Source organism: Pongo pygmaeus, chromosome 21, assembly GCF_028885625.2.
Source record: "Pongo pygmaeus isolate AG05252 chromosome 21, NHGRI_mPonPyg2-v2.0_pri, whole genome shotgun sequence".
NCBI lineage: Eukaryota > Metazoa > Chordata > Mammalia > Primates > Hominidae > Pongo > Pongo pygmaeus.
This window is the reverse complement of record NC_072394.2, coordinates 1,610,076-1,635,263: the sequence shown is the minus strand read 5'-3', so window position 1 is coordinate 1,635,263 and position 25,188 is coordinate 1,610,076.

Sequence of the window (25,188 nt, the reverse complement as noted above, 5' to 3'; positions counted from 1 at the left end):
CTAGGGATACTAAATAGTGTAATTCTAAAAGTCTGTTTATTAGGCAGAGCTGGCTCCTAAAAGGGATGTGAGATGTCCTCTGAGAAAAGGAGCTTCCACCAAATGTAATCAAATTACAGAACAGTCACCTCAGTGGGGAAGAGCAGGGGACAGGGTGGGGCTGTAATGAGGGGGTTAATTAAAAATTCTGTTGCAAGTTGGCCATACATAAGCGTAGCTTCTTCGATTGCTTCTACTAACAGACTTCTTTGCCAGGTTTTGAAGCCGTAGAGTCTCCCTTTCTTTGGCTCTTTCATCAGTTTTGTAATGATGAAATTTCCTGCATAGGAGGCTTATTTAGGTTTTTATATCTTCCTACTTATTTTATTACCTTTTATATTGCATGTGAGGCTGGATCAGTTTGCAGCAGAACAAAGCTAATTACAACTTTCATGACCTAAATATAGCATAATGACAGAGTGTCATTCAAGAGTAGCATTGAGCTGAAAAACCTTTTGGCAGGCCGAGACAGCGGTTATTCAGCTCCATGGAGATAGCTCCAGAGACTGATTGACTCCAGAACTCTAAGTTGCCCCAAAGTTGTGAACAGGTCACTGAGTAATCAGCTTCACTTAGGTAGGAACGTGAGTCTCAGGTCTGCATTGCTTGATTCATACTGACCCTTATTTTCAGAAAATAAACTGCAAATGTGCATGAAGCTGCTATTTGATAGAGAAGGACAACGTCCCTTTCAGAGATTAGGAAGCTCTAGACTTAGGTGGAAGAACTGATAGAACCAAAGGATCTAGAAGAAAATATACCTGTAATGCCACATGGAGTTATCTAGAAAACAACAAAATTAGCATAATTCCACCAGTGAATAAATTGTCATTGGGTTTAGTTATCTATGATGCCTATTGCTAACCCCTTGTCTTACATGACTGTTTTTATTCATTTGCTTGTTTTGATGCTTTTTCTTGTAGTTGCTACCTTTAGTTCTATGGACATATGTGTATCCCCTATTTCTAACACATATACACCTCTCTCTGGTGTGAGAATTATTATGGTATAGATAAATGTGTGGTAGTTGGTGGTCCTAATCCTTTTATAGTCTTTATGTCACACTCAAAAACAAATCTTCCTACCCCCAATTCTTATCTGCCATTGGCAATTTCATGGAGCTGAGGATGTCCAACTTTAGTTACTTTGGTTGTCTTACATTCCACTTGCTGTTCACTCTGCCACTTGACTCTCCCTGGAATTTCATAGTCGTGCTTCGTAAATGCTTGTTAATAACATTTAATGAGAACCTTAAAAGGACTCTGAGTGAACAGAGAAAACAAAGGACATACGCAGTGCTGTCATGAGAGTTCCACCCTTCACCCCAGAGATGAAACTTGTACTTAGTCTTTGAACCCAAGGCAAAGCAGATATAGTTTTTATTTATTTATTTTTTCTTTTCGCTAATCACTCTGCCTTCCTTTGTGAAAAGGGCTTGAAGAGGCCTGGCCTAGCACTCTCAGAGTGTGAAAAAGGCATAGAAATTAAATATAAGTTAGTTTTTGTTTTATTAGACCAATGGGAATCCTTCTTGCCAAGCCACCATGTTCTTTGGGGCAAACAAACATGGCTTATGTTTAGAAGGAGAAGAGGAAGGACATTCATGACGACACCTCACCTGATCTGAGCCTCAGCCTGTGTCAGCTTGGAAATTTATGATGATTATTTCTTCCTATGGGTAAAATTAATTGATGGTGCTCATATATAAAGATAGTTTATAAGAAGTACATCCTAAAATCTTCTGTTGTTAAATGCAAGTACAATTTTAAAAGAAGCAAGGATGTTTCAGTATTACTGTTAGAAACTTTCTCATGGTTTCTATGCTATGGAGATGTGGTTTTGTTTGAACTGTGAATGATATTACATTTTTAATATTATACTAGAGAACTTTATTCATTTAAAAATTTTGTCATATTCTACTAAGTTTTCACAATCAATCTTTTCTAAACTATACGAGCTGCTGCTCTTATTGAAAGTTTAACCAGGTTTGCAACGACCTCATCTATTCCTCAGCCTGCTGTGTGACCTTGGATCTTACCACTGGTTCTCTGCTTATTGGCACTTCCATATAAGACAGGGCAGAAGACGCAAAAAAGCATGGAACCCCTGTCAGTCAAATGGACTCCTCTGTAGCAGTTCCAGAGCAAAAAAAAAACGGGATGAAAAGTTGAAACATTTGACTTTCAAGAGGTTTGGGCATAATATGGAAATTCCATCCACAACTCGTCTATTTACCCTTCTTGGTTATAAACTAAATTTCGTCTTTTGCTGAGATTTAAGTTTCCTTGTCTGTGTTTGGTGTGGCCTATTTATTTTGACAACCTTGCAACAAAATCATTACTATATCAACTTTCCAGCTACTGAGGAAAAAGCCAAAAAAAAAAAAAAAACTTACAAACTGTTGTACGAATGTAGCCTTGTGAATGTGGGAAGTGTGAAATACAACTTTTTGACAGCTGTAAAATTGTCCCATAATGAAAATAGGGGGACCTATAATTTAGTTTTATATTTTTCACATTAACAATAGCACGAGTAGCTAAAAATATAGTTTAAGTCATCCAAGTAGTACTTCTCAATATTATGTCTGGGTTAAAAAAATTCAGGTTTGTGTTTGGCTAGGTTAATGTAAACAAACATATAATAATTTCGTTTCACAGCCCATCCGATATTTATAACACAAATGCAGACAGAGTTTATGAAGTCAGACTTCTCTAGAAAACCATTTGAATGATACAAGAACCATAATTCAACAAAATACCAAAGAATGTATTATTTCTGGTACTCTCAACTTTTCTCTAAACAATATGGTTAGGTGTAGAACAAGGTTTTTATTTTTCTCTAATTGATCTGTATGTATATTTGAAATTTTATGGGACTATAAACAGATAAAAAAAAGTGAGCAGCTCAATTGATTTTCACAAACTGAACACTTCCATGTATCCTGTTCCCAGGTTAAAAAAAAAAAAAAAAAAGAAACAGGAATATCCCAAGAAGCCTCTTTGGAATCCCTTCAATTTACTACTCCACTCCCCACAACCAAAGCTTCAAAGGTAAATCTCTCACACGTTGATTAGTTTCACCCAATTCTGAATGTTTTATGAATTGAATAAAGGGTAGTGGATTCTAACAATCAACTCACATGTTTAAGTATATTTCCACCTCCTGGACAGAAAATTCCATGGTAATATTCCAATGTTAAAATGATGGAATTTAAATATGCAAAACATAGCCTAAAACTTTGATCCGAATAAAAGTCATGACCATGGAGTATGTATTTATGCAAGAGATCTTGGATTGCCTTCTGTCCCAGACAAGATCCTAAGTTATAGATAATTGTTGAAGGGATAATAATAATAAACTGTTATTGGTCTTCCCTGTGTTAGACATGATTCTAAGTATTGATGGGATATATCATTTAATTGTGAAAATAACACTAGCTGCTTGGACTCTGTTTCACAGAGAAAACAAACAGGAGGTAACTTACCCAAGACCACTCAGCTAGGATGTGGTGGAGGGAAATGTGGCTTCAAAGTCTGCATATTTAATTTCTAAACCAAAACTTTTTCCATAATATAGGTATCTCTTTACCTTCCCACAGGCAATGCTCCTAATGCAACCACTGAAGAAGAGCAAGACTCATAACTTGTGAACACACCTGTTAAGATAATTAAGCAGAAGCTGAATGCCCTTTTGTCTCTGTGAAAGTATGGAACTCTAAGAAAGTGGAGCAAACAAACTGGTGTCAACTGTGGAAGGCTTAAAGCTTTCATCCCTGGAACCTCTATTTAATAGAGTGGAGCAGTCTCATGAGGAAGAGTTAGATGATAGAGAAAATCATATTAAAGCTAGGAATAAATACAACTGCACATATTCACATATTTGTAGATCAGTTCTCAGTTACAGGAGATTATCCCGCAGGGGATATTTCACAGTGTCTGGAGACTTGTGTGTGGTCCCAATGGTGGGGGAAGGGTGGACGAAGTAGAATGCTGGTGAGGGAATGGTTGTGTGCCATCTAGTGGGGAGAGGTCAGGGATGTGGTAAACATCCTGCAATGCACAGGACAGCCTCCCATAGGAAAGAAGTATCCAGTCTCAAAATCAGTAGTGCCAAAGGTTGAAAAATCCTGAGCTAGACAATGGCTTGGAATTGAAGTCTTCCTACATTTCTGAATTTTATCCTATGAGGAATAGTGGAACAAGGAGGAAATTTACAGTGAAACAGGCCTGAGTGTGGGCCCAGTGGGTATCATTGCTGTAGATGAGACTGATGACCACGTTGGACCACCTGCTTTCATGGGGAAAAGACGACAAGCAAGACTCACCTCATGAAGGCATCTAATATAGGGCAGGATCTGTCACTATCCTAGGTGCTAAGAACTTTTCTTATAAGTTTGGATTATAGGATCCTAATTTCTTAAAGAATGAATAGCTAGTGGATAGTAGTTTTTTGGTTTTTTTTTTGACATTTTAGCAGTTTGAAATAAAAATACAAGACAGTTTCCCAAATGAAGTTTAATTTAGCAGAAAAACAATTTAGTTATCAGAATAATTTTTATGCTAAGCACTCTGGTTCGGTGGTAGAAAATATGTTAATCAGATTCCTACTTTGTAGGCAAAGTAATTCAGAAGCATCAACTAGATGCTCTTGTCTCCCTAGAGTTTCCCAAACCTTCAAATTCATTAAAATCATCTGTGGATTTTGGTGAAGCGCAGGTCCTGATTCTGCAAGTCTGGTGCAGGACCTGAGATTCTGGCATCTCTGACAAGCTTCCAGGGTGTATCTCTGCTGCCACTGGTCCTGGGCTTCCCTTTACGTGGCGAACCTCTGAGCTATACAGAATTATTAAAGCACAGAAAAATAAATGACAATGCTCTTTGAAATACACACAGAAGCTGTAACAATAGTCACTTAGTTTACATAATAGTTGAATACAATAAATAAATGCTAGGCTCCCTCTGGGTAATAAATTTAGCTCAACTTCCTAGACTTGTACTAAAACAATTAAGAAAACAGGTTGAAGATCTTTTAGTTGTGGTGGGGAGATTGAAAACGATAAAGTCAGACATTAAATCCAAGATTTCTTAGATACCGCATGATCATCAGCTTAGGGCTCTGTACTCCTCTGAAGCAAACTGGGCCTAGGATTGCAAGGCTGTTTTTGTGAAGTAGTTGAACTTAAGGGTTCTCATCATTACTTAAAACCCCAGACAAGAGGAAGCCCAGAGCTCTATAATGAAAACATTCTGCGGCTGCTGAGGCCCCTAAGCTCTGCAAGGAATAGATTACTGTCAGGGGATGTGTCAAAGAGTTTATGTTTAGGGCAATGGAATTACTGTACTTAATAAAGTCTCAAAGGGCTAGCGGTTGACTTCTTAAAATTACTGGGAAGACTTTAAAGCTTCATAAGGAAGAAAGGATGGAATGTTAAAAGGACAGAGGCCTATGTAAATCTGGTTAACGTATTATCACCTGCTGAGGCTCTAAACAGAGTCCACAGACAGTCCTCAGAGATCTGCAGATTCCTCCAACTGGCACATGCACACACATAGGTTTCTAAGAACAGAATTCATACGTTTCATTAGGGTATCAGGATGGCCAGGATAGATCTGCATGTCTCCAGCTTTCTCCTCCTTTTGTAAGTTCTGTGGTTCTAGCTAATGACAACTAACTAATCAAACCATTCCAACTCCTACTGCTCTCCCTGCTCCTGGAACATATTAACTACCAAATTTCCATTCTCACTGCAAATATCTCCAGGATTCTGAACCATGGCTTGTAAATTCTCTAAATATTAAGCATGTCAGACCACTCTGAGGCACCCCATCCATGCTCCTCCAGAATCTTGGACTTTGTAACGCCACTTGCTCAGTAAGGGTAGATAAGTGGAAGGATAAAGCCATCATGGATTGGCAAGTTTCACAAGAATGACACGATATGGACAATGACATGTCCTCTCATCTTCCATCCTAAAACTCTTGTTACTGCACCTAAGAAAAACAGACGTTTCCTATTTGAAACAAACTTTATATACAAGAGGTGGAAGTATTTTATTGAGAACTTGAATTAAAAATGATATTTAACTATAAAAACATTAAACATTTTTCGTCTCTTCTCACAAATGCAAATAACCACTGCCTTATAATGCAGACCCCTGAAAAAAGTCTTGTATTCATGTTGTGAATAAAAATAGTACAGTCTCAATTAAAATCTGTCATAATATGATATATACCACACATGGAATGCATTTCCCATTGACGACAATATTTCTTTATTTCACAGGTGTTTCATTTTCCATTGGAGTAAATGGAAGTTCATGAAAGTTGACCAAACAAAGGCCAATTTTTTGACACTGGACTGAAAAAAGTATCCTGTACTGCCAATTTCCATTAGCTGCAAAGGCTACAACATCTCAGTGACACAAGCTGCAAGTGGTATATGCTTTCCCCCAAGCAACAAAAAAGCATGAAGCAACAGTCATACTTTAAATATACTTCTACTAGTATATGACAACAAAGAGCATGTGCTCACATAAGTACTGACAGAGAAGGAGAAAGAGGGAGAAGAGACCAAGGACAGGGCTTGGGGGATCAGAGAGAGATTATTATGAAGAAGAGTAAATTGTTTTAGGACTTTTTTTCCCTCATACTTAACCACATAACAGTAATACTCTGAACATTAACCCACATGAATCATGAATGTCTGGTTGAGTCTATACTAGTCAAATCAATAGTACTAGATTAACTCTAAGTTAAATTCAGCTCAACTCAACAATCTGGACTGGCTGAATTGCCTACATGAGTCTCAACAGCATTTCTGAAATTGAAAAATTCAATCTAGCTGTTGTTATTTTGGTCACAGTAAAATATAACCACTTTTAGTATTTTAAAATTAAATTTGAAAAACCTATATATATATATATATATTTTTTTTTTTTTTTGAGATGGAGTTTCACTCTTGTTGACCAGGCTGGAGTACAATGGCACGATCTCGGCTCACTGAAATCTCTGCCTCCCAGGTTCAAGCGATTCTCCTGCCTCAGCCTCCCAAATAGCTGAGATTACAGGTACTCGTCACCATGCCCGGCTGATTTTTGTATTTTTAGTAGTGACGGGGTTTCACCACATTTGCCAGGCTGATCTTGAACTCCTGACCTCAGGTGATCCACCTGCCTCTGCCCCCCTAAGTGTTGGGATTACAGGTGTAAGCCACCACCCCCAGCCCTAAAAATCTATTTTATGGCACTACAGGCTTATCTTTGAAGAAGTTTTTTTTTTCTTTTAATATTGGTAATGAGTCAATTTCCTGGGTCTCGGTGATATCATTGTACTAATTAATAGTACATTCAAAAAGAACATTTAGTTGAAACCATCCTATGACATATATCACATTGCAGTTGTCCTGTTTCATAAGCAGAATTACCCTAGCTATGCCTGTAGCACTTAAAACTATCTCCCAATCTCATTCTTTTAAAAAACGCTGTATTAGAAAAAAAAGTACAGAAAAAAATGTAAAAATACAATGAATTGCCAAATACTTTTCACCTAGATTTGCAAATTGTTACTATTTTTCACATTTGTTTTACCAATTTTTCTTTTTGTCTCTATAGATACAGACGTAAATGTAGCTAACAGTATCAATATGGGTATAAATATCACGTAACTGTGATGTTTTGTTCATTGAACCACTTACAAGTAAGTTGCATTCACCATGACTCTGTCGTTAAATCCTCTGGCATGTATTTTTTAAGAACAAATGTATTTTTTAACCCAATCATGATACAATGATTAAATGTAAGAAATTTGGTACTGTTACAATACTATTATCTAACCTACAGTCTGAATCTAATTTTTGCCAATTGTTCCAATATTGTCCTTTTTTCTTCCCAATGATGTAGGATCCAACCCAGGATCATACTTTTCACAAAGTTGATATGTCTCTTTACTCTCCCTCAATCTGCATTAATCTTTACCTTTCCTTGTCTTTCTTCAAATTGTTATTACTGAGAATTACAAGACATTGTTTTGTAGAATGACCCTTGGTTTAAGCTTGTCTGCTAGTTTTCTTGTGGTCATATCTAATATCACTTCAAAACAATGCATAACATTACATTTCAGGTATCATGCTTCTTGAGAAGAGAAGGATATTAGCGTTTCCAAAGAATTATATAAAGCATACATAACATTAAATGTACTTATAAAATATATTAAATATTACATATATAAAATTCCAGTTGTTCCTCCTTCTTCAGTTTTGTTAGGTAATAAACATTCCCTCAAGCATTCCCAAATATCACTGGGGGTAGGCAAGCAATGTTTCCTTTTTTTTTTTTTTTTTTTTTTGAGATGGTGTCTCACTCTGTCGCCCAGGCTGGAGTGCAGTGGCAGGATCTCGGCTCATTGCAAGCTGAGCCTCCTGAGTTCACGCCATTCTCCTGCCTCAGCCTCCCGAGTAGCTGGGACTACAGGCGCCTGCCACCACGCCCAGCTAATTTTTTTGTATTTTTAGTAGAGACGGGGTTTTATCGTGTTAGCCAAGATGGTCTCGATCTCCTGACCTCGTGATCCACCCGCCTCAGCTTCCCAGAGTGCTGGGATTATAGGCGTGAGCCACCACGCCCAGCCAATGCCTCCTTTCAAAATGCGCACTTGGATAGACAGGTATAGATATAATCTGATTTCAGAATTGGTTTTTACAATTTACAGTATCAAAATGAATTCCACAAACATTTGCTTCTTTAAACTATTTCACATGAGCTTTCCTTCTCTCTCTGGTTTTCATTTAGTGAAAATAAACATTTTTTAAAATGTTAACAAATCTCACAATTCAGCCTATTTTCCTGATATCTCACTGGTCCAAATACTTCTTTAGAATTAGCATTTCAATTATGCTTTTTGACAGGATATTAAATCCAGAAGTCTTTTAGATTAATCCGTGGCTGTATTTGAAGTCTGGATTTTGTCATCTGCTGTGAAAGTAAAGCAATAGATAAAATTCCATTAACATAAAAATGGGGAAACAGGTTTTTTTTAAAAAAAAAAAAAAAAAAAGCAAGGGTGTCAGAAGAACAGAGGAGTGGTTTTGACTTTAAGCTCCATTCAAACAATTACAATACTAGAGGAAAAATAATCTGACAAACTTCACAGAAATTTGTAGGAGCCCAGTGATCCAATGCCCTTTTTTAGCCTTCTGCCACTGGTAATGAAGGTTTTCCTGTATCGAACAGATTTCTTAGATCCTGCTTATATCCCTCCAGCCACCTCCAGCCATGACAACACCATTCCAAGGCTGCTGTCCTGTGATCACATGAAGTCTTATGCATCCAAAGAGAAGTATCTCTGATCCAGGTACAAAACCCTTTTCTGGATGCAAAGTTCATCTTCAGACTACTATTTTAGAAATTATTAGTGCATTGTATGAAATATATATATATACTAGCAACCTTTTGAAATTAGTTTGGGCATGATACAGATGTAGTTTTTTCTTTTTTTTTACCAAATATATTGATTTATTGACTTCATCAATACTTATTAGGCTTGTACAATATGCTAGATCCATGTGCATAAGAGATGGCTATAACCATGGATATAGCAGTTTCTGCTCTCAGGAAGCTTACATTTTAGTAAGCTTTTAATTTCCTAGGAAATTATACTAATCATGTTGACTGTGGTAATAATAACGTTCAGAAAAGTCATCTAGTCACCAGAGTGATTATCCATAAACAGTAATCAAAAGATAAAGTGAGTTAATATGAAAGTAATTTCCTATAAATCCCTTAAGCACAAACACATAAAAAGTACTTAGGCAAGACTATAAAATAATAATACCAAAAATCAAATTAAAACTACATTTCAACATAGCCTGCAAAAATTGGCAAGAATTTAAATGATTAAAATAAAAACAGTAGATATGTAGTTATTACATGTCATAGGTTATCTTACAAATGTTTTAATTCTCAAAAAAAAAAAAAAAACTGTGAGAGGTACATTACCTGTGTATTTAGAATGGGAACAAAGGTTTAGAAGAATTTAAGCAGACTTGCTTAAATTTGCAGAGCCAGCAAGCAGCTGAGCCTAGATTCAACCACAGTGGGCCTCCAGAACTCATAATACTAAATAATTACAGGCTATTATCTTCTTTTTACTCTAAGCCATTCCCACCCCACTCACAGCTGTGAGATAGACATTTGGCATTCAATATCAAAAAACACAAGTAGTAATAATAGTAATAATTAGTAGTAGGGTAGAAGACAATTAGCAAGTATTTTAAAATTGATGCTATATATGTATTAATTTATGAATTCATTTATTTAGATCATAGTGTTTTACATATAGCAAATGCATGAATCTATGTGCATAGTTTTATTAAGACAAATATGTATATTCATGTGACTGTCACCCCAATAAAGATCTAGAACATTTCTAGGGCCCCACAAAATTCTCTCGTGACCCTTGCTAGTCAATCCTCATGCTATGTCCACCCTCAGGCAGCAACTATTCTGTTTCCTGTCACTGCAGATTAGTTTCATCTGCTTTCGAACTTCATGGGATTCTTTAGTTTACCAACTTTTGTGACCGGCTAAGTTGATTTATTTATCCAAAAACTAGATTTATTTATCCAACCTGTCACATATTATTTTAGTACATCCAAGTTGTCATACAAAATACCACAAACTGAGTGGATTATGAACAATAGAAATTTAATTATCACAGTTTTGGACATTGGGAAGTCTAAGATCAAGGTGTCAGGCAGATCTGGTGTCTCATAAGGACCTTCCTCCTGGTTCACAGATGGCACCTTCTCACTGTATCCTCACGTGATGGAAGGGGTGAGGGGTCTCCCTGGCCTATTTTATAAGGGTACGAATACTATTAATGAGGGCTTCACCCTCATGAACTAACCACCCTTCAAATTATTACACAATGTTGTAATAATTTGTTGTAATAATTACACAATGTTCAAAGGCCACATTTCCTAGTACCATCACCTTGATGGTTAGGATTTCAACATACGAATGGAGGGAACACAAATATTCAACTCATTGTACATGTATCACTAATTTCTTCTCTTCGTTACTGTGTTGTATTCCATTGTAGGAAAATATCAGTTTGTCCTTTCATTATTCTGTCGATGGATATTTGTTTTGTTTTGTTCTTTCCCTATGACTTGGCTTTTATGAATAAGACTGCTATGAAAAGTTTTGTACAAGTTTATTTGTGAGTACATGTACTCATTTCTCTTTGGTTAGATACATTGGAATGGAATTGCTGGGTCATGGGATAGCTATATTTACTGTTAGTTTTCCAAGGGGTTGTACCTTTTTATACTCTGGTTGGTTATATAGGAGAGTGCCATACATATACATACATACATATATATGAGAGTGTACATATATATATATACACACACACACACACAATGGACTACTACTTAGCCATATAAAGGAATGCATTAACATAATTTGCAGTGACCTGGTTGAGATTGGAGACTGTTATTCTAAGTGAAGTAACTCAGAAATGGAAAACCAAATGTCGTATGTTCTCACTGATATGTAGGAGCTAAGCTATGAGGGTGCAAAGGCATAAGAATGATACAATGGACTTTGGGGACTTGTGGGGAAGAGTGGGAGGGGGTATGAGGGATAAAACACTACAATTACAGCACAGTGTATACTGCTCGGATGATGGGTGCACCAAAATCTCACAAATCGCCACTGAAGAGCTTACTTGTGTAACCAAATACCACCGGTATCCCAATAACTTATGGAAAAAATATATAAATATAAAATAATATGTTTAAAGATTGAAAAGAAAAAAACATTTTTCTGGTCATGTCTAAGTCTTCCTATTTATTCCGTCATAATTTTTGTTTTTTTTTGTTGTTGTTGTTTGTTTTGTTTTTGAGATGGAGTCTTGCTGTGTCGCCCAGGCTGGAGTGCAATGGCGCGATCTCAGCTCACTGTAAGCTCCGCCTCCTGGGTTCATGCCATTCTCCTGCCTCAGCCTCCAGAGTAGCTGGAACTACAGGCGCCCGCCACCACGCCCAGCTAATTTTTTTTTTTTTTTTTTTTTGGATTTTCAGTAGAGACGGGGTTTGACCGTGCTAGCCAGGATGGTCTTGATCTCCTGACCTGGTAATCCTCCCGCCTTGGCCTCCCAAAATGCTGGGATTACAGGCGTGAGCCACCGCCCGGCCTCCATTGTAATTTTAATAGGAGTATTGTAACTTATATCTATTCCGAGATAAGCAAGAATCAGACACAAAAGACTAATTGCTGTGAATTCTACATTTTAATTATATTCCCTATCAACCAGAAACTTTGAGGTCAAAAGAGTTAGAGAATTCAACAATGTCCACCATATCTAAGACTTCTCATTCTTTCTTCCTTTCTAATTTTTTTTATCAGACGGACGTGAGACGTGAGGATTTTATTAAAGAATTCTAACACCAAGTCTGTAGGCTTTTGAAAAACATTTTAGAAAATACAACATGTAGTTGATACTTATTCTAGAATTTCCAGGCTTCAGAACTTTTAACCTAGCTTTGTAACAATGTATCAGTACTCTGTGTGTGTGTGTGTGTGTGTGTGTATGTGTAACAAATGTGATATGCCAGGGATAAAATATTAAAATTTTTAAATGGTTTAGCAACAGATATGAGTGCTAAACATAGAAAGTGAGGTAAGCTCCTTGAAAACTTAGTGATATCTTTCAAACGCGGTTGAAGCTGCACTAATACTTATAAATTCAGTATTTTTAAAAATAATGTTCTATTAGAGGAATAATGAAAAATTACATTTTTCAAACCTTTGCTACCCTAATCCTGTGAAAAGTTAACCAACATAGGTTGAAAAGTAATGATTAGCAGAATTTCTCTAAATCATATCTGCCCTTCCATCTGGCATTTGGCTGCAATGAGATATTTAGCTGTGGCTTATCTTTACTTAGAAGATAAAGTTACAGATAGACCAGGCCAGTTATATGACAAGCAATATCCAGAAATGTAATTTATATATAAATGCAAATGAGTTTTGCTGATTATATTAATAAATTATTATTCTTTATAATTAGGTTCAGAATAATTATATTCTAATAATAATAATGTTAATTAGAATTATTAATTCCTAATAATTATGTACATGTTAATGATTATTTCAGCATATCAAAAGGCACAACTTTTTGTTCAATGATTTGTTATCTGTGTATCCTGTGAAATAGTTTCCATATGAGAATTTCAAGTATTATGAAGAAGAATAAAATATCCTCAACATCCAAACCTAATCTCATGGTCCTCCCCAAAAGTAATAAGTACCTTTTTTTTTCCTTTTTTATATCCAAAGAATATTGAATCAAGAAGATTATTATAGAATTTGGGACCAATGACAAAGTAGAAACAACACAGTAGGTTGAACAGGGGATGCTTATTATGAGAATGATTAACTATAGTAAAGGAGTTAAGTATAAGATGTGAGGGTAAATCTATATAGTACCTTAGGACTAAGGGAGAGTATCCAGAGAAGAACAAATGTGGAAGGGAGTTTGGACCTTGGAGGAGAAGGTAAGGTTGAACCACCAGATTGCCAGATGGCAGAGAAGGTCAGTAGTTTAGCTAGACCAGAAATGGTCTGGAAATTCTCAGCAAATGATAGGCATCTCCCTGGAGTGCAGGGAGGGAGCAGGTGATCAAGAACTGGTGGTACGGACATGCTGTAGGAGTTCAGGTGCCAGTGGCAGCAAAGGTCTTCAGAGCATGTGGGCTGCATGGGGACTTGCAAAGGGAGAAGAAGCTCTGTATGGGTTGCCTGGACCCTTGGCTGCTCGCACAGGCTGCATGGGGTCTTTTGGAAAGGCTGCCTAGTGTATGACCCATTGCATCACAGGTCTGTGTGTAGACTGTCTGGGAGTTTTGGTTTTCATGTTGAGAGGACTACAGAAAGGTTATCACTGAGAGGAATACAGAAAGGTTATCACCAGGTAGAGGCTGTGAGGTCACAGGGGAATAGTGTTCTGACCCATGGCTGGAGCAGGCTCCACTGGTTATCTTCATGCACCCATTGCCAAACTCTCTCTCCAGAAATTGCAGTTAGCCTTTACCTCCTACAATGTCCCTCCAGCACAGTCTACTGAGAAAGCTTACCCTCATACTCACCTTGAAGGAGAAATACTTAAACCAATCCTGTTGTTTATCATAGAGTATACATGGAAGGCTGCATTTAGAGATGAGAGGCAATAAATTAATAAATGAAACAGTCCACCACTTTAGCTACTCAGTTTCCACATGAACCTTTCTACACAAGTTGGCAAGAGAGGAAGTTCTGACTCTTCCCCAAAAGGAGAAGACGCACAGCCCCAGTCAGCATTGTGTCCACTGTTAGCTATATTAATTGCTCCTCAAATTCAATCACTGTCTCACAAAATCTTACCTAAATTTAAATTGTAAATTTAAACTCCAATAACTCTTAGCTGATTTTGTAAAATTTTTTGATTTTTCTGGGTACATAGTAGGTGAATATATTTATGGGATACATGAGATGTTTTGATACAGGCATGCAAAGTGAAATATGGACATCATGGAGAATGGCATATTCATTTCCTCAAGCATTTATCCTTTGAGTTACAAACAATCCAGTATACTCTTTAGGTTATTTTAAAATGTGCTAGTGAATTATTGTTGACTATAGTCATTCTGATGTGCTATCAAATAGTAGCTATTATTCATTATTTCTAACTATTTTTTGTACCATTAACCATCCCTACCTTTCCCCAGCTCCCCAACTATCTTTCCCAGCCTATGGTAACTATCCTTCTACTCTCAATTTCCAGGAGTTCAATTGTTTTGATTTTTCGATCCCACAAATAAATAAGAACACGCAAAGTTTGTCTTTCTGTGTCTGGCTTATTTTACTTAACATAATGATCTCCAGTTCCCGTCCATGTTGTTGCAAATGACTGGTTCTCATTCTTTTTTATGGTTGAACAATACTCCATTATATATAGTTATCACTTTTTTTAATCATTCATCTGTTGATGGACACCTAGGTTGCCTCCAAATCTTGTCTATTGTAAACAATGCTGCAACAAAGGAGTGCAGATATCTCTTCAATATACTGATTACAATATATCAAAGAAGAGTGCAGATATCTCTTCGATATACTCTTAGGCTGTCCCCAAATCTTAACTATTGTAAACAATGCTGCAACAAGAGTGCAGATATCTCTTTGATATATTGATTTCCTTTCTTTTGAATATATACCCAGAAGTGGGATTGCTGGATCATATGATAGCTCAATTTTTACTTTTTTGGGGAACCTCCAAACTGTTCTCCATGTGGTTGTACTAATTTACATTCCCATCAACAGTGTACAAGGCTTCCCTTTTCTTTCTTTTTTTTTTTTTTTTTATTTTGTTCTGTTTTTGAGACAGAGTCTCGCTCTGTCACCAGGATGGAGTGCAGTGGCGCGATCTTGGCTCACTGTAACCTCCTATTCCTGGGTTCAAGCGATTCTCCTGCCTCAGCCTCCCAAAGTGCTGGGATTACAGGCATGAGCCACCGCATCCAGCCAAAGGTGTTCCCTTTTCTCTACATCCTCAACAGCATTTGTTATTGCCTGTGTTTTGGATATAAGCCATTTGAATTGGGGTGAGATGATATCTCATTGTAGTTTTGATTTGCATTTCTCTGATCATATGCCTGTTTGTCATTTTTATGTCTTCTTTTGAGAATGTCTATTCAAATCTTTTGCCTATTTTTGATCAGATTACTGAGCTTTTTTTCTGTAGAGTTGTTTGAGCTTCTTATATATTCTGGTTATTAATCTCTTCTCAGACGGGTAGTTTACAAATATTTTCTCCCATTGTATGGATTTTATCTTCGCCTTGTTGATTGTATCCTTTGCTGAGAGAAAACTTTTTAACTTTGATAATCCCATTCATCCATTTTTCCTTTACTTGCCTATGCTTGTAGAGTATTGCTCAAGAAATTTTTGCCCAGACCAATGTCCTGAAGATCTTCCCCAATGTATTATTGTAGTAGTTTCATAGTTCAAGGTCTTAGATTTAAACCTTTAATCCATTTTGATTTTATTTTTGTATATGGTAAGAAATAGGGGTCTAGTTTCATTCTTATGATGTGGATATCCAGTTTTCCCAGCACCATTTATTGACAAGACTATCTTTCCTCCAGCGTATGTTCTTGGTACCTTTGTCAAAAATGAGTTCACTGTAGGTGTGTGGATTTGTTTCTGCATTCTCTATTCTGTTCCATTGGTCTATGTTTTTGTTTTTATGCTAGTACCATACTGTTTTGGTTACTATTGCTCTGTAGTAAAATTTGAAGTCAGGAACTGTAATTCCTCCAGTTTTGTTCTTTTTTCTTAGAATAGCTTTGGTTATTCTGGGCCTTTTGTGGTTCCATATATATTTTAGGATTGTGTTTTCTATTCTGTGAAGAATGTCATTGGTACATTGGTACCTTGATAGGGATTGAATTGAATCTGTAGATTGCTTTGGGTGGTATGGACATTTTATCAAGATTGATTCTTTCAATCCACGAACATGAAATTTTTTTTCATTTTTTTGGCGTCCTATTCAATTCTTTCATCAGTGTTTTATAGTTTTCATTATGGACATCTTTTACTTCTTTGGTTAATTTCTGGGTATTTAATATTACGTGTTGCTCTTGTAGATGGAATTGCTTTTTTATTCTTTTTTCATATTGTTCACTGTTGGCATATAGAAATGCTACTGATTTTTTCTATGTTGATTTTGTATCCTGCAACTTTATTAAGTTTGTTTATTAGTTCTAACAGTTTTCTTGTTGTATCTTTAGATTTTTCCAAATTTAAGATTATATCATTTGCAAAAAAAGGATAACTTGACTTCTTCCTGTCCAATTCACATGCCCTTTATATCTTTTGTCTTGTTGCTGTAGCTAGGACTTACAATACGATGTTGAAAAACAGTAGTGACAGTGAGAATTCTTGTCCTGTTCCAGATCTTAGAGGAAAGGCTTTCTGTTTTTCCCCCTTCAGTATGATACTAGCTGTGGGTCTGTCATAAACACCTTTTATTATGTTGAGGTATGTTCCTTCAATCCCTAGTTTTTTTAGGGTTTTTTTAATCATGAAAGGATGTTGAGTTGTGTCACATGCTTTTTCAGCATCAATTGAAATGATCATATGGTTTTTATCTTTTGTTCTGTTGATACAATGTATCATGTTAATTGATTTGCATATGTTGCACCATCCTTGCATCCCAGGGATAAATTCGACTTGGTCATGATGAATGATTTTTCTAATGTATTGTTGAATTCAGTTTGCTAGTTTTTTGTTGAGGATTTTTGCACCAATATTCGTCAGAGATATTGAGCTGTAGTTTTTAATTTAGATGTGTCTTTGTCTGGTTTTGCTATCAGGGTAAACTGGCCTCGTAGAATGAGTTTGGAAGCATTTCCTCCTATTTTTCAGAATACTTTCAGTAGGATTGTATTAATTCTTCTTTAAGTGTTTGGTAGAATTCAGCAGTGAAGTCCTTGGGTCCTGGGCTTTTCTTTACTGGGAGACTTTTTGTTATGGCTTTGATCTTGTTACTTTTATTGGTCTGTACAGGTTTTGGATTTCTTCCTGGTTCAATCTTGGTATGTTGCATGTGTCTAGGAATTTGTCCATTTCTTCTAGATTTTCAAATTTATTGGCATATAGTTACTCATAGTAGCCACTAATGATTCTTTGAGTTTCTGCAGTATCAGTTGTAATGCCTCCTTCTTCATTTCTGAATTTATTTATTTGTATCTTCTGTTCATTTACTTCTGATCTGATCTTTATGATTTATTTTCTTTTACTAATTTGGGGTTCAGTTTACTCTTGCTCTTCTTGTTCTTTAAGATGCATCATTAAATTGTTTATTTGAAATTTTTCCTCTTTTTTGGTATAGGCACTTATAGCTTTAAATTTTCCTCTTAGTACAGTTTTGGATGTATCCCACATGTTTCGGTATAGTGCTTTTCCATTATCATTTGTTTCAGGAAATTTTTCAATTTTCTTCTTAATTTCTTCATTGACCCACTGGTCATTCAGGCACATATTGTTTAATTCCCATGTATTTGTATAGTTTCTGAAATTCCTCTTATTATTGATTTCTAGTTTTATTCCATTGTGTCAGAGAAGATGCTTGACATCATTTCAGTTTTTCGAATGTTTTAAGACTTGTTTTGTGACCTAACATGTGGTCTATCCTTAAGAATGATCCATGTTCTGAGAAAAAGAATGCGTATTCGGCAACCATTGTGTGAAATGTTCTGTAAATACCTTTTAGATCCATTTGGCCTATAGTGCAGATTAAATCCAATGCTTCTGCCTGGAAAATCTGTCCAATGCTGAAAGTTGGGCGTTAGTCTCCAGCTATTATTGTATTGAGGCCTATCTCTCTCTTTAGCTCTCATAATATTTCCTTTTTATATCTGGGTGTTCCAGGGTTGGCGGCATATATATTTTAATTGTTATATCTCCTTGCTAAATTGACCCCTTTATCATTATATAGTAACTTTTGTCTCTTCTTATAGTTTTTTCCTTGAAATCTATTTTGTCTAAGTATAGCGACTCCTGCTCTTTTTTGGTTTCTGTTGGCATGGAATATCCTTCTCCATCCCTTTATTTTCAATCTGTTTGTGTCTTTATGGATGAAGTATGTTTCTTTCATGCAGCAAATCCATGGCTCTTGCTTTTTCATCCATCAGTCACTCTCTGTCTTTTGATTGGATAGTTTAGTACATTTACATTCAATGCTATTATTGACAAATAAGGATTTACTCTTGCCATTTTTTACTTGTTTTCTGGTTGTTCTGTGATCTTCTTCCTTCTTTCTTTTCTTCCTGTCTTCCTTTAATGAAGGTGATTTTCTCTGATAATACAATTTAGTTTCTGGCTTTTTATTTTTTGTGTGTCCATTGTATGTTTTTTGGTGTGAGGTTATCAGACTTCCACATACTATCTTGTAAACTCATTATTTTAACCTGATAACAAGTTAACACTGATTGCATAAACAAGCAAACAAGCAAAAAGAAAACTAATAAAGCCCCTACGCCTGAACTTCATCACCCTGCTTTTTAATATCTTGTTGTTTCTATTTATATCTTACTATTATGTCTTGAAATGTTGTCATAGTTATTCTTGGTTGATAAATTGTTTAGTCTTCCTACTTAGTATAAGAGTAGTTACAGTGTTATAATATTCTGTGTTTTTCTGTGTACTTACTGTTACCAGTGAGTTTTTGAATCTTCAGCTGATTACTTATTGCTCTTAAATGTCCTTTTCTTTCTGATTGTGGTACTTCCTTTACCATTTCTTGCAAGACAGGTCTGATGTTAATTAAATTCTTCAGCTTTTGTTTGTCTGGGAGAGTCTTTATTTCTTCTTCATGTTTGAATGATATTTTTGCCAGATAAACTATTCTAGGGTAAAAGGTTTTTTGTTTGTTGTTTGCTTGTTTTCATGCACTCTTTCCTGGCCTGTAAGGATTCCACTGAAAAGTCTGCTGCCATATGTATTGGAGTTCCATTGCATGTTATTTGTTTATTCTCTTGCTGCTTATAGGATCCTTTCTTTGTCCATGGCCTGTGAGAGTTTGATTATTACATGTCTTGAAGTAGTCTTCTTTGGGTGAAATCTGCTTCTTTTTTTATAACCTTCTTGTACTTGGATATTGACATCTTTCTCTTGGTTTGGGAAGTTTTTTGTTATAATCCTTTTGAATAAATTTTCTACCTCTGTCTCTTTTTCTGTCTCCTCTTTAAGGCCAATAACTCCTAGATTTTGTGGCTATCTTCTATATCCTGTAGACATGCTTCATTTTTTTAATTCTTTTTTTCTTTTGTTGCTTTTGATATATTTTCCACTAGCCTGTCTTCAATCTCACTAATTCTTCTGCTTAGCCAATTCTGCTATTAAAGGACTCAGATGCATTCTTCAGTATACCAATTGTATTTTTCAGCTCCAGAATTTCTGCTTGATTCTTTTTAATTATTTCAATCTCTTTGATAAATTTATCTGATAGAATTCTGAATTCCCTGTGTTATCTTAATTTTTTTTTAGTTTCATCAACTCAGCTATTTTGAATTCTCAGTCTGAAAGGTCCCATATCTCTGTCTCTCAGATATGTGCCCTTTCATTTCAGACTGGTTCCTGGTGCCTTATTTAGTTCATTTGGTGAGGTCATGTTTTCCTGGATGATGTTGATGCCAATAGATGTTCTTCAGTGTCTGGGCATTGAAGAGTTAGGTATTTATTGTCATATTCACCCTGTGGGCTTATTTGTACCTGTCCTTCTTGGGAAGGTTTTAAAGATATTTTGAAGGACTCAGGTATTGTGATGTTAGCAGGTACCCTAAGTCCAGAAACACTGTAGTTCTTGAAGACTTATGGAGGAAGCACCTTGATGGTCCTCAACAAGATCTGGGAGAATTCTCTGAATTCCCAGGCAAAGACTCTTGTTCTATTCCCTTATGTTCTCCCAAATAGAGTCTCTCTGTTCTGAGCCACTAAAGCTAGGGTAATGACATAAGCCCTACTGTGGCCACCACAACTATGACTGTGTTGGGTCAGGCCTGAAGTCACCACAGCACTGGGTTTCACCCAAGTCCTGTTGCAACCACTCCCTGGCTACTGCCTATGTTTGATCTAGGTCCTGGGGCTCTACAATCAGCATTTGGCAAAGCCAGCCAGGCCTGTGTCCTTCCTTTCAAGGTGATGAGCTCTCTCAAGCCCCTGGGGGGTCCTAAGGTGCTATCCAGAGGTTCCGTCTGGGAGTCAGAGACTAGAGTCAAAATCTTTAGAAATCTACCTGCAATTCTCTCATACCGAGGCTGACTTGGCAGTCAAAGCACAAGATGCAGTCCCTCCCACACCCATTTCCAAAGGCAGAGAAGCCTTATCTCATAGCCACCACCACCACAGGCCATGGGGAGTGCTCCCAGACTACCTCTGACATTCCCTTAAGGCCCAAAGGCTAAGTCAGCTTTTGGTGAATGCTGTATAGCCTAGGACTTTCCTTTCAGGGCAGTGAGCTCCCCTCTGGCCCAGGGCAAGTCCAGAAATGTCATCTAAGAGTCAAGTCCTTGAATCAGGGACCCGAAGAGCCCACTTGATGGTCTACCTTCTGTTGCCATCCTGGTACCTAAGGTGCATGACAAAGTCCCCTTTACTTTTTCCTCTGATTTTCTCAAGCAGAAGGAGTTTTGCCCATAGCCACCTCAGCTAGTGATGTGCTTAGTCTCACCTAAATCTGGCACGTCTCAGAGGCTCACCCAAGGCCCTTGATGTAGTATCTGGGTATTGCTTCTGGTTATTCTGGACACAAGGGCTCTTCAGTTAGCAGGTGATGTATGCTGTTAAGACTGAGTCCTTTCAAGGCAGCAGATTTCTTTCTGGCTAAGGGTCTGTCTAGAAGTAATATCTGGGAGCTAGGGCCTGGAATAGGGGCCTCACCACTCTGACCAGTGCCCTATCCTGCTGTGGCAAACCTGGTATCTAAGATGCAAGATAAAGTCCTCCCCACTTTTCCTTTTTCTTTCCTCAAGTATCTCTTTTGGAGTCTCAAGCTGTGCAGCCTGGGGTTAGGGAAGATGTGATGCCAGCACTCCCTTGGCTGCCCTAGCTGGTGTCTGAGTATATTGTGTACCCCTCCTTCCCAGTCCACTGTCTCTAGGCCTAGTTCAGCACTAGGACGCATCTAAGAGTTGTAGCCCTGGCCGGGCGCAGTGGCTCACGCCTGTAATCCCAGCACTTTGGGAGTCCGAGGCAGGCGGATCATGAGGTCAAGAGATCGAGACCATCCTGGCCAACATGGTGAAACCCCATCTCTACTAAAAATACAAAAATTAGCTGGGCATGATGGCACACACCTGTAGTCCCAGCTACTCCGGAGGCTGAGGCAGGAGAATCGCTTAAACCTGGGAGGCAGAGGTTGCAGTGAGCCCAGATTGCACCACTGCACTCCAGCCTGGGTGACAGAGTGAGAATCCATCTGGCCTAGACTGCCTTTCAAGTTTACTTTGAGACAGAGAGCACTGTAGCCCTTGGTGGAGAGGTTTGGGGGAATTCAAGTTAGGATAGTTGAGATTTGCAATTCTTTTCTGTTTAAATGCTTTCTCTGTGGGCAGGCATCAGCTGAGTTTGGTCCAGTTTTCCTTTCTTCTCTAACAGGACAACACTGAGTTCAATGAATCACAATTGCTGTGCTCCCCTGCCCCCAGCAACCAGAGATGCTCACTGTGGAGGGTTTGGGGAAGGGTGGTATTGGCAATTCAGGAATGGTTTTTTTCTATCTCTTCCGTGCCTTTTTCAGTGATATGAAGTTACAACCAGGTTCTATGAGTGTTCATGTGATTTTTTGGTTCTTATGAAAGTGTTTTTTTTTTGTTTACATAAAAATAGTTTCCAGACATTGTCTTTCTTTTTCTTTTACAGCAGCAACCCAAATTACTCCGGGTAATCAAAATCAATCATTCCAGCCAGTAGATTAGCTCCCTTTTAGCTCCTTTTTTTGTTAGTTTGCTTATTTGTTTAGTGGTGGAGGGAGCCCAATGTGACCAGATCAAAACTTCATCTTTCAATTTGATGAAGCCATTGCTATGGACCTATCATGTCCCCCAGGGGAAGCATTCCCCTTGTAGGCTAAGATCTCCAATCCAGCAGAGCTCAACATTGTCAGAATGAGAGGCAAAGTTTTGCAGGGGGTTATTAGATAATAGAGTAGGCATTTTCACTTTCACACCTTGATTCCAGGAGACACGCACTGACTGTAGGAAAAAAAATGGCATGCACTGACCTCTGATTCGAAGCATAAACTGCACCCTATAAAACAAAATCCTGTGCATTTAAGCTGTAATTTACCAATTGACACCATCACAGAGTCTTTATTAAGCCATTTTACCTTTCAATTAGGCCAACTGCTCTTGGGTAATGAGGTATATGGGAAGGCCATTTGATTCTAAGACATGATCCCATTATTGCATTTCCTTTGCTGTGAAATGCACTTCTGGATCCAACGCAGCACTGTGAGGAATCCCATCATGGTGGGTCAGGCATTATTTGAGTCCATTTATGGTAGTACTAAAAGAAACATTACCAGCAGGGAAGATAAACTCATATCCAGATCATATGTGTATTCCAATGAGGATAAATCTGTCACTTCCGTGATGGAAGAGAGCCAATTCAATCAACCTGCCGCTAGGTGGCAGGGTGGTCCCCAGAAAATGGTGCCACAATGGAAACTCAATGTTGATATCCAAAATTGGCAGATAGACAAATGGGACTTAATTAAACTAAAAAGCTTCTGCATAGATAAAGGAATACAAACAGGCAACCTTTGGAATGGGAACAAATATTTGAAAACTATTTATCCAACAAGGACTAATATCCATAATTTACAAGGGACTCAGCAACAACTCAACAACAAAAACTAATAATCCATTAAAAAGTGGGCAAAGAACATTAATAGACATTTTTCAAAAGAAGACATCTGATGGCCAACAGGTGTATAAAAAAATGCTCAGTATCACTAATCATCAAAGAAATGCAAATTAAAACCACAATGAGATATGATCTAAGACCAGTCAGAATGGTTATTATTAAAAAGACAAAAAATAACAAATGTCGGTAGAATGTGGAGGAAAGAGAACTCTTATGCACTGTTAGTGGGAACATAAAACAGTATGGAGATTTCTCAAAGAACTAAAAACAGAACTACTATTCAATCCAGCAATTCCACTATCTGGTAACAACTCAAAGGAAAATAAATCATTATATCAAAAAGATAACCACACCTATATGTTTGTGGAAGAACTATTCACAATAGCAAAGATATGGAATCAACCTAAGTGTCCATCAGTGGATAACTGGATAAAGAAAATGTGGCACGTGTCCATAACGTGACACCATATAGCAGTAAAAAAACAAAAAAAATTTTTTGTCTTTTGAAGCAACTTTAATGGAACTGGAGGACATTAGCTTTAGTGAAACAAGTGAGACATAGTAAGACAAATACTGTATATTCTCACTTTATAAGTGGGAGCTGAATAATGTGTATGCATGGATGTAGAATGTGGAATAACAGACAAAGGAAACTCGGAAAGGTGAAAGAGTGGAAGTGAGGGAAGTGATGATAAATCACTTAATGAGTGTAATGTACATTATTTGAGTGATGTGATGCATGCCATAACTTTATATACATTTTTGAAAAGAAGTTTTGAAGAATTAAAAGGAACAAAAATGGCAGATCAGGCTACACATTAGTGGTAGCCAGGTCAACCTTACTAAGAAGTTCCTGTTGAGCCCAGACATAGCCTACAACCCTGTTATTATGTTCACTATGTTCATCAGTCCATGGACAAGCACTGGGGTGGCTGGAGAAAGAGAATGGCTAACATACACAGAGATATTACTTTGTTTACTTATTTTTCCCCAGATTTATTGAGTTATTGACAAAGGTCTATGTACTTAAGGTTTAAAATGTGATGTTTTGACATATATATATATTGTGAAGTGATTATCACAACCAAGCTAATTAACACACTCCTTACCTTCACGTAGTACTTTTTTAAATATTGAAAACATGTAAGATCTACTCAAATTTTAAGTATACAATACATGATTATTAACTATAGTGGATGCCTTTTCCTGAGCATCCACATGGGACAAAAATATCTTCACAGTCTGTGTCCATTCTGAGAGGTCAATCCACATACTTCTTCCCCAAACACATTTGTTACAAGTCTTCTAAGTTTACTTCTTTGAAAGTCCCTAACTCTTCAGCTAAACCATTAATTAGCAAGTGCTCATAAATTAGTATAGATCTGCACTCCAGCCACTTCTCGCTCCAGATACAATGGACAACAAATATACTTCATGAAGGTCTGCCATTGGGAAGATTTTCCTTCATCTTTGCCAAGAACCACCCCTGACTGAGGCTGTTCATTAATTAATATCAATTAATACAGCAAAATCTAGTGTTATATTGCTTCCTTTTTGGTCTAATATCCTTGAACAATATTCTCACACTTTCCCGTGGTTTCTGCCAATATATATTAGCAAGGTCTTGCTATTTCACCATGGGTTATGTTGCCTGCTACCCCAGAGCCCACTGAGATTTGACCCTA